This window comes from Eurosta solidaginis, chromosome 4 (assembly GCF_040869045.1).
Source record: "Eurosta solidaginis isolate ZX-2024a chromosome 4, ASM4086904v1, whole genome shotgun sequence".
Taxonomy (NCBI): Eukaryota; Metazoa; Arthropoda; class Insecta; order Diptera; family Tephritidae; genus Eurosta; species Eurosta solidaginis.
The window spans coordinates 244,268,502-244,279,646 of NC_090322.1; the positions used below are offsets into that span (position 1 = coordinate 244,268,502).

An 11,145-nucleotide genomic window follows, 5' to 3' on the forward strand; every position below is an offset into this window, starting at 1 on the left:
CTCAGTGTGTCCCCTTGTACAAAGGTTAGACGTTTAAAAAATCAGCGAAGCACGCTTTATTTTACGAACGTAGAAACTGGATGACCAGAATGACGGTTCTTGTTTGAATATAAATCCGAATGTGTGGTTAAAACGTTTTGGTTCTACTGCTTTTCATGTTCTCTTACTCGAATTAAACTTATTAATACCGCTATATGCTAGCTCGTTTCATCTCCAACTCTTTCTATATCAGTAAATATATTTCATTTTGCGCTACTCTTCTCATTTCATTCCCTACCTATTTTGCGCCCTCTTCCTTTTCTAAACAATCTTTCATTCTCACTTTGTTGCCATTCTATTTTCATTCTCCTGTCTCTCTCGCTATTCTTATCTCCCTTTCCTAGTCCCTTTTAGCCGAGCCGTTTTGGCTGGGCTTATAGTCCAAGTTGCATCTATCCCTGAATCATATTTAGAGTATGATCGATGCTTTTTTAGTGTAATAAGCTGCTATTAGCTGTATAGATTTATTTCCTATACATTAATGAAGAACGTAATGCTTAAGTATAATTTTGCGTTCAGTTTGTGTGCCGTCTTTTGCGATCAGCCTGTTTAGCAATGAGACTTGCTAAGGTCTAAGGTCTTTCTTGTCACAAGCGGAATTGGAGCCTTCACTCGACTGAGTTTTTGCTGCAGACGGCGTGAGTGAGCAGGTAAAAATTTGATTTAGCCAAACTTCTTTAAGTCAGAGTCGAGTATTGATCCCCATCAGGTCCACTATATAGACCTCATAAGGAGAACACATAAATCTGAATTGTCTTAAGATAGTTTGTGATAGTGCGCTGGAAATTGGAACTGTTGCACTAAGCCGTATCCAACTCATGAAAGCATTTCCTTTGTCTACGGTTGCGACGAGAACTCCATTTTTTTCGAATTTATTATACCGTGTAACCACTTTTATAACTCTACCAACATATCTAAATTCTGATTTATTAATTTTTTTTTTTTTAATTTTTTCATCCGTTTTATGCCGTTTTTTGTACACTTTTAATTTATTTGCTAATTATGTTATGAAATTGGTTTTAAATTTTTTTTATTCATTTTACTTCTTTTCTCTTATTTTTCTTCCAGTGCATTTGTATCTATAACAGTTATATGTAGAGAATCTGTAAAGTTCAAATGACGTGTAATTGGATTAGCCGCGTTATAGCATTTTAGTATCAGTGCAAGAAGAAGAGCAAAATAACAACAATATTACATACTGAAAAGTCGTTACAAATACATACAAACGTTTAATGTATTATCTCATCTTATTCCTACACAAAATAAATTAATATTTTGTAATTATGTATTTTATTTCTTAACAATATTCCCATATTATTTATTTTTTTGTTTTCTACATGCTATTGGCACCAGAATTTAAAGGGAAATTTGGGCAGAAATAAGTTTTACTTTATATCAAAAAAAAGTCAATCATTTCATTTTTAACAGATAACGGTCATAGTTTTTTAATACACAACAGACGTTCACCAGTTAATTAGAGACTCAAGAAACACACAGCTTTTCATACATATTTTTACACTACCTCACTCAGTGTGAATCTACATTTTCGGAATGTTGTTTATCAAAATCCAATTCCACGTTTTAATATAAAAAAAAAATAAAATAAAAATACTTTGTATTAAAATTTAAGTTATTTAATTTCACAGTTTGACGTCTCGTTTCTAAACCAAATCATGAGTAAACGTTATCCAATTACACAGGCCGACAAAATTAAAAAAAGAATTCAGACCCAGAAACTTATCATTAATTTTCTTTTGTCGCTTAATCAGGGCCCCGAGTCAGATTTTACGTTTTGGTTATTATTTTCGAGATATTCATAAATAAAGGTACGAAAATCACGTTTTTCGACTTTTTCCTCGTAATCTCCTTTTCATCAAAAATCTACGTACAAACAACCTTTTAACTTAACTCGATATTTGTTTGTGATATATTAATAAACATATTTTTGTACTCTAGTTAAAATAATTTTTATTTCGTACATGCATCGTTTACTGAAGCTATGTACTTGCGCACATTATGGGATTAACGTGCCTAAAAGTATACTTCAAATTTGTGTATGGAAAAAAATACCGTAAAGCTTATATACTTTAGGCCCGGTTTTTCAGTAGTTGGTTAAGGTAAGCTTAAACTGAGTTTGCTTAAACTCTAGTCAAATTTAAACTCCAGTTAAACTACTGAGCAGTATTTCAGTCACAATTTAAGGCCGCCTTAGGAGTAGGCTTTTTTGTGCGGCAACATTGGTATTTTTTTAATATCTAGATAATTTGTAGATACGGCAACAGCTGGATTTTAGTTACCCAACAAACATGGAAAAAACATTTTTCCAACGAAATATATCTAGTTCCGGAGGTGATATCCAACATCATTATTTAATTATTCTTAAATCGTAAGTTCTCTAGTTGATATCCAACTTCATTCCACAATCACTCTCCAACGTTTGAGAAATTTTGTGAAATGTATAGTTCTCGAATCTCCAACGTCGAAACCTTTCTTAAGACGTCATCTTTAAATTATTTTCCGACGTTTGAGAGATGTTGAGAAATATACAGTTCTCAAATGAATATTCAACACATTTCTCCAGTTGATATCTTACATGGGATATCGAGTTGTGGTGGAGTTAAAAACAAAATCTCCAATTATGTACCACCAAAACCAACAGCTGTTTATTGTGAGAAATAAACACCTGGTTGATAGCTGTAGTGAAGCGTAATTAATCAAAAATAAATTATATATATTTTATTTTCGTGAAAATACTGTGGTATGGAACATCACATTCGAGTCCAGTTAGAGAACCACAAGTTTTGAAAAAAATGTTTCCAACTTAAATAATAGCATTTTTTTGTTTTATAAAAAAATTCCCTCTTGTTGAGTACGCTATGGTTCTCGAGTTGAGGCACTGTCTCGAGACAACTCTTGAGATTTTAGAAGTATGCCTCCTTATCAACATGAGATCTAATGGTACTCAAGCCCAAATACTTGTTGGGTATATTCGACGCCCTTTGGAATGAACGCAAATAACTGATATGTTAACTAGAGTTTAACCCAGCCAGATCGGCCGCTTAAGCTCAGCTTAAACTTCGGTTAAAGTAGACTGAAAAACTGCAGAATAAAGTTAAGCGTAGTTTAACTGACAAACTGAGTTGAACTTGTACTGATAAACCGGGCCTTAAAGGGCAATATCTAAAGCATCAAAGAATGCATGCCAAAAAATAAAACCACATTTTCAAAGAAAAAAGTTGCACTTGTAAATTGTGTAAACAAAAGTTTACGAAACTAAAAATGCGTTGTTAATATAGCAGAAAAACGTATTTTTACCACTTTCAGGTACAAATATCTCAAAAATCAGAACCAATTTAAAAATTCTGGGTTGATTCAGATTCAGCGTATCAGATGCCTTTAGAAAAGTATAAGTATACAGTTTTTGGGAATCTTTTATTTTGCTAATCAGTAATATTTACTGAATTTAAAGCTTAATAATTTCTTATCTTTTTAAATTCTGGTGAACTCTAGTAATTATTTTTATTTGTTATTATGAATTTTTTGTTTGCTTGCACAGCGTTTAGTTTACATATCATTGTGGATAAGACAAGTGTGATATCTTCGGCATAGACGTCAAAATTACAAATAGAATGGATCACCTGAAGCAGGCATGCTTAACCAACGAACCGATATCATTTCGTTACGATAATTAACGTTAATAAACGAAACGAAGTCATTTCGATATCGGTTCGATGGTTAAGCATGCCTGACCTGAAGTGACTATCGTGATCTCATCCTGTATCTCTTTCTATCTCCCACTGAAGATAACCGGTCCTATGCGCGCCATCCTGTCAAAACGCTAAAAAGTCTTGAACATCCTGTCAGGCAGTTGACGGATAAGATATCACAATTCTTTTGCCTCAATGTTACATATAATTCGCATTTCGCGTTCAATAAAAAAAATTCAATTTGAAAACTTACGTTGATCAAACAAATTATTCTTAACAAGTTTATTTGGGGTGATCACAGTTTTCTGACAAAATTAGCGTCTAGCATCTTTAGCCAGATAAAACGCTTTATCTGAGAGTATCCTTTTATCGTTTAGTATCTTAGAATAAAATTTTTATCCTAACAACTAAGTGCCCGCTATTTAAAATCAAGATATCACTTTTGCTAAACAACAACAAAAGTAGTTAACACAATTTGAGCTATTTGACAGTTAATAGATGGTAAAGTTAACACCAAACGTAACGGGAAAATGTGATTACCCCATTAGCATAGTTATAAGAACTTTTATCTCATCTAGCATTTTAAATAACGAAAAAAAAAAAAAAATAATAAAAATAATTGGAAACTAAAGTTATTATGCCGATCAAACACACAATCACGTAAAATATATTTAAAATTTGTATTTAGTTAACCATTCTAATGAACGCTGATTTTATTTGGCAATGCCTAACTATTTTATATGAAAATATTTTTTATTTAAAAAAAAAAATTCGGTTATTTCTTTTACTTTATAAACAAATCTATTTGTAGATTTTTTAGCTATAACAATTAAATTACATAATTTTGTTAATTAAAATTCGAATTAAGTGACATGTGAACAGTTAATGATATTTTAATAAAAAGGTTTATACATAATTCATACATTTTCTCTCAAGATGTAACAAATTGCTAGATTTATCAAAATTCTGTGCACTTCACATGGTTGTTTCAGTGCCTCATCTGCCACCAACTTTCTCGGCGAATACAGACGCGAGCCAGTATTTGCAGACAATAATAATAGGAGCGAAGTTACTCAACTGTTTTAACTTGGTTAGTTTTCTTAGTGGCCTTCCCCGCTACTTTATGCCTCTACAGTACCCACTTTCATCTGTGACCCACATTGCCACTGCGATGCACCGAGTGTATAGTTCATTTATTCACTGTTTGTCACCAATTACTATCTTCGATGAAGTGTTTCAAACTTATAACTGCAAGACAATTAGAGTAAATTGCCCAGGATTTGGGGTTCTTAGATAGCAACTATCCATCAGTCTTGCTGTTGTTGCTGTTGTTGTCGCGTTTAAGACATCAGTCTCGTTTATAGCTATTCGTTTCTCCTGAATAATTTAACTAGCTCGTTAACTTTATACTCAAAGAATGACAAAGGTCTTCAGAGCAGATACCACTGACCAACTGGGAAAACGGCCGTTGACTTGTGTGTCTCTCTGTAATTTTGATTGAGAACTTCTTGTCTAGAGAGAGGATCGAATGAGTGTATTTTAGTTGACGTAAATATGGGAGACGATACCCAGAATGCAAATATGGAGTATCGCTTCAGCGTAGGCCGGCTTTCAGTCTAACTCCCTACCACTCGCCTGGATGTTATTATACAGGTCTATCAAGAAAATTATTCCCCCGTGTATGTAAGTAAGTATGGGGACGGTTTTTTAGTTGGCCAACAATATGAATAGATCTAATAACTTCACTACGACGACAGGGTCTTACCTATTGTATTCCCAAAAATACCAGCGTAAAAGTATCGAGTAGGATATGCGATTCGAAATCTCTTAAATCGCATACATTTTTTTTATTTAGAGGCGAAGGAATCAACTAAATTTTATGATCGCGATAAGGACAGCGATGCTATAGAAACTTTCTTGATTCCTGCCCCTATTCTTAGGAAATAGAAAATTTCTTTTCTTAAACTGCCTCTTTTTACATGAGTCATTGGTGACAGGCTCGCGTTCTTAGAGTCATTTATCATCGAAATTATTTTGCCGAAGTTTATTTCTCCAACTCCTCCTTTCATTTTCACTGAATGTTGACATACTTGCGATTTTTTAAATTTAAATTATAAACAACTTTAAAAATTCAAGGAATAAACGTAGTAACTTTTCTTCCCGAAAAAAATAGAAGAAAATCCGGACATTTTTATACTGAAGTTTTCCGACGAAAATAGCTGTTTGAATTAGAAAAAATTTTCAAGTTTTTTGAGTCTTTCAAAATTGTAATTTTTTCAAAAATTTTTGGGATTTTAGGGACCGATTTCTCATGTAAACTTTAAGATTTTTAAAGTTCAAATGAGAAAACTACGCTAAGCTTGCAATTTTTTCAAGAAATTTTTTTTTTCTGGAAGGCATGACATTTAAAAAAAAAGAGATGGTCGCATTAATACATACACTCTTTGAAGACTACTAAAGGGACCTTTTGATATAATTAAAGCATAGATGTTAAGTAATGATTAGATAATGCTAATGATTGCTAATTAACCTTCATTTGCGAAATTCTCTAATTCATTAAATAATTAGAATTAGTTCAACTAATTCCCATTAGATAATTGAAATTTTTTTTCCAATGGTAAATCTAATTGCAATTAGTTGCCATTAGCAAAAAAAAATTGGTTTACCTTTGCAATTAGAAATCTAATTGACTTCTGCTAATGCAATTAGATATTCAATTAGCTCGAATTAGAATCAATTATTTTGATAAAAATACATTTTTTTCAAAGAATTATTGAAGTGAACGAATAATGATGTAAATAAATATAAATAATTGATTCTAATTCCAGCTAATTGAATATCTAATTGCATTAGCAGAAGTCAATTAGATTTCTAATTGTAAAGGTAAGCCAATTTTTTTTTGCTAAGGCCAACTAATTAGATTTACCATTAGAATAAAAATTTCAATTATCTAAAGGGGATTAGTTGAACTATTTCTAATTGTTTAATGAATTAGAGAATGTGAATTAGAGGTTATTTCTAGAACGAGGTGTATTTTCCATTTATCCTGTCTCTGTCGCTTTCAGATGCGCTGCGACGATTCAGGGAAAGTGACCTCTTCGGCCAATGTGAAAGCTGTTTTGGGATAATAACTTCGGCTTAATTAGGGGGATCTACAATTTTTAAGAGCTTAAATGTGCTATTTGTAAATTTAAGAGGAAACTAAATTAAAAAATCGTTTTAATTTCTTAATCCTTTAAAATCATCCATCACATCCATTCCTACACACACAAACATCTATACATACACACATACATACAAAATAAATAAACATATATAGTATATATACTTATGTATATATATGTATGATTCAAAAAAAAATTATATGAATTCGATCTTATAATAAAATACTGTGATACTAAATTTTACTAGTACTTCCAGCATAGCTGCATTTTATCCATTCTAAAATATTCTAAAAGCTTACATTATATAATTGACGCATCGAGAGATGCACTAAATCGCACTGGCGCATTCAATTAAAGGCAACAACAATATAGAATTAGCAAGATAAAGAATATACCATTGAAGAAGAAGAAGAAAGCACCAGAGAACGATACAATGTATTGTCTTAACGAAAGCTATCTAAATATATACATACATACCACTACATATATACATAGTTATATAGTCTTGCATATGCGCGTCGGCGAAAGTGACGTAATGTAACGATTTATCTAGTAGAAGCGATTAAGAAATTGTTGAATTAGGCAAAACAAACTAAACAAAAAAAAAAGTTGATAAAATACATTTAAAAAACATATATAAAATCTATAAATATTATTATAACTTAGACATTAAACTCAACCCTTCCAATTAAAAACAAAATAAAAAAACAAAGGCCACAAAAAAATAAATTGAAAATCTCAGCAAGAGAGCAATTTAAGCTAAAACACAAAAATTTAAGAATTCTAAAAATCTTAAACTACATATACATGCATACATACATACATATAAAACATTTTTAACTGATAATTAGTAATTTGCTGGCGAGAGAGTCTACATAATGTCATATTTTAAGCCAAAAACACTCTCACACGGGCATATAAGTATACCATACTGCAAGTGCAAAAACTTATTTAAATAACCGATTTGATTGAAGAAATAAACGATTTCAAAATACATACATATGTATACTGTTTAATTATCATTCAGACGTTCTTAACTTACTTGTTCTTTAGTTTGTATAATTATTATTGTAAATGCAGAAATAAATACAAATATAACTATGAAGGAATGAAAAATACCTAGGCGACTCTCTTGGTCTCCTATTCGTCGTATGTGCTATGTTTCGCTCAATTGGAAACCATGCAAACAACTTAAATTTTAAAACTTCACAAAAAATACGAAACTTTTATGAATGCCTAGCCATAAAATTATTATAAAACAATAAAATTGGCGATAAACTAAATCCATTAGATGTATTCATTCATTAACGAAATATTTTTTTCCGTCTTTTGACAATTTAAAGATGAGAAGCCAATATTGCACCAAACAAAAGTGTTGCCGTTTTCACCTTCTCCAGTTGAGTTAGAATTTAACTGGAGGATAGTTTCATTTGATATTTTCGTTTTCACAAATAAAGAGTGAACAAACCCAATTAACCCATTAGTTATAAAAGCAGAACTACAAAAATTTATTTGACTTTTTTTTTTGCTGAATAATTAAAAAGTCGGCTTATATTCAATACCCTACATCAGCAATTTTGACGAAAAAGATTTTTAGATGGTAAAATGTTTTCTGACTGGTCGGCGCGCCATACCTCAATTAAGTCAGGCTTGCTTCACACATATTCTCAAAGCCCCGTCACATAAGCAGTTTTTCATATAGATGCGTTTAACGCAATTTTATACAAAATGAGTAGGTCGCACGTATTTTTTTATGGATAACGGCAGATCGAGCGACACTGGCGCCATCTGACATAAAAAAGTAGCCAACTCCCAACTTTTGTTGCAAGCAAAGCATAAGAAGAAGAATTTGACTTCTGCTTTAGCTACGGGTGCTTTCACACTTTGCAAGCTAAATTATTTCCCCACTTGTTGGTGATTTTCTAACCTTTTTCACAGTCAGCTTTACTCACAAAGGCTATCACCAAATCATCAGTTGAAATTTACGAGAAACTAATAATATTTAGAAAAAACCTGTCTTGGGTAGTGCTTGGATCAAGGTTTATAACAACGAAATTGCGGGTTGCGAGTCTCAGTACCTATATTCATACTGGTGTAGAAGTCGACGCTTCTACCACTGAACCACATGCCAGTTCTGTTCTTCGTCTTGTGATTTTTCTCTACTAACCTACATTATTGTTTTTCGTTTTTAGCATCATATATTTTATTTCGACTGCTGAGTGGAATATTACCCTGTCTCGACTGCTGTTTCCAAAGCACCATATCAGAATTCGTTTGAAGAACGTCATATCTCAGGATTTGTTTCAAAAGCGCCCTATCTTACTTAAAATACTATTGAATCCTATTCAGATAGGTCGTTTTTGAAACAAATTCTGAGACAGCGTTTTTCAAGAACTTTCTGAAATGATTAATACATTTACCGGCAAGGTTATGGAAGCACTGCAACAAACAGTTTCCGATGTAATCCAATCAGTTCTGTTATTTCGAGTTCTTTTTGTAACTATTTAAGCATCACTTGAGCTGTTATTTTTGATTATGAATGAATGCATTGAAACAAATTTTGTTCTGGTGCTAATTTTGGTACATACAGCTCTCCCACTTACTAAAATGAGTGGTGGTAGAAGTTTCAAAAAAAAAAAAAGTGGACTTGTGCCACTATTAAAAATACCGCCTCATATATTTTGGGACTATTTCTGAGTTATTTGATATAATTTCATGACCATTTTGATATCATTTTTGGACTAGCTCCCAATAATTTTTGTATTGGTTTCGGGATCATTTGATTTCCGATCACTCCGGTATTGTTTTCATATTCATTCCGAACTATTTCTGTGCTATATAGGAAATGCTCTGTTTTCGGATTTTTGCAGGTATAGTTTCGAGATTTTAACAAAATTATTAGGGATAGTTTTCAAGTTTATTTCGAAATTATTTTAGTGGTTATTTCGAGACTGTTTCGGCAGTATTTCGGAGCTATATTCATATCAATTTTCTGACCATCTCCGGAACATTTGCAAACTGATTTGGGTTATTTTTTTGAGACTGCTTGGTTATCACTACGTGACGATGTCTAAATTGTTTTCGGCACTGATTTTTGGATTATATCAGCATTATTTCTCGATTGTTGTTTATCCCTTTTAAATCGTTAATCTTAAACATAAATCGAGCTCCAATCTACATATTTTAACAAAATTGTTTGTGTTATGTTCTTAGTGCCTCGTATAAAACGAAGTAAGTCTACGAAATAAAACTAAAAAACCCGCATATTTCTTTTTAATGAAATGCATCCTAAATCAATACAAAACACACGTCAAGTCTAACCATTAAAAATCAGCAGGAAAATCAATGATATACGCAAAAGGAAGTACAGCTCAAAATAAAAACCGATAATGTATGCTTAGAAACAAATAGAACAAATTTCCATAAACCGATTTTTAAAACTAAAAAAAAAAAACAAATATTAAATAGCTGGCGTAATTTGTAATTTTAAGATTTTGTAAATTTCGAGTTACAAATGAGTAGATTATGCTTTTAGCGGGCGCAAAGAGAGGAATCACACAAGTAAAGCTTAAAACGTGTCCATCTGCTGAGAATCTCTAAAACTACAAGGCAAGAAAAATTAGCTCATTTGTAATGCTCCCTAATTTTTCAATTAAATATTAATACAATAATACGTAGACTTGATTTGTAAAACCGTTTAAAACAAATACAAAATAAAATATATTTATTAACTAGTAAAAAAAAGATAAAATAGTTAAAAAAAAAATTAGTAAATATATGCATTAAAAACAGATAATAAATCAACTTTCTTAAATAGTGAAAACAATTTAATAAATTGCAACTTTAAACTAATTATTAAAAAAATAATAATAATAACCATTTCCTTACGCCTTTGCAACCAAAAACTACACAAGTAAAATTTTTTTTAAATGAAAAACCTGCATAAACTGTTACAATAAAAAATAAAAAAATTAAAACATAATTCTAGAAACATAATACAAATTAAATACCTACTAAATTTTATACAAAAAAAAAAAAAAAACTATAGCGACCAATTCTGTTTTTAAAAATTATTTTGCAATTCAATTTGTTATGTTGATTTTCCGACAGGATGAATAATTTATTTATATTAGCTGTGTTTTTTTTCTTTCACAACTATATACGTTTACGCTTAAGCTTTATATGGACTCCTAAGCGACAAACCTTAAATACACTCTGAAATTGCTACGCATAAA

At 31.3% G+C, this 11,145-nt stretch overlaps 1 protein-coding gene across 3 annotated transcripts in view; it reads left to right on the top strand.

Annotated features, from left to right (window-relative positions):
* Adar (Adenosine deaminase acting on RNA) overlaps window positions 1-7,912 on the top strand; it is a 276,010-nt gene extending 268,098 nt beyond the window's left edge. For all 3 annotated transcript variants that reach the window (XM_067785366.1, XM_067785365.1, XM_067785364.1), the window contains one exon: window positions 1,108-7,912. The gene's annotated coding sequence lies outside the window, so the exon portion shown is untranslated. The remainder of the gene's footprint in view (window positions 1-1,107) is intronic.
* The last annotated feature ends 3,233 nt before the right edge of the window (window positions 7,913-11,145 follow it).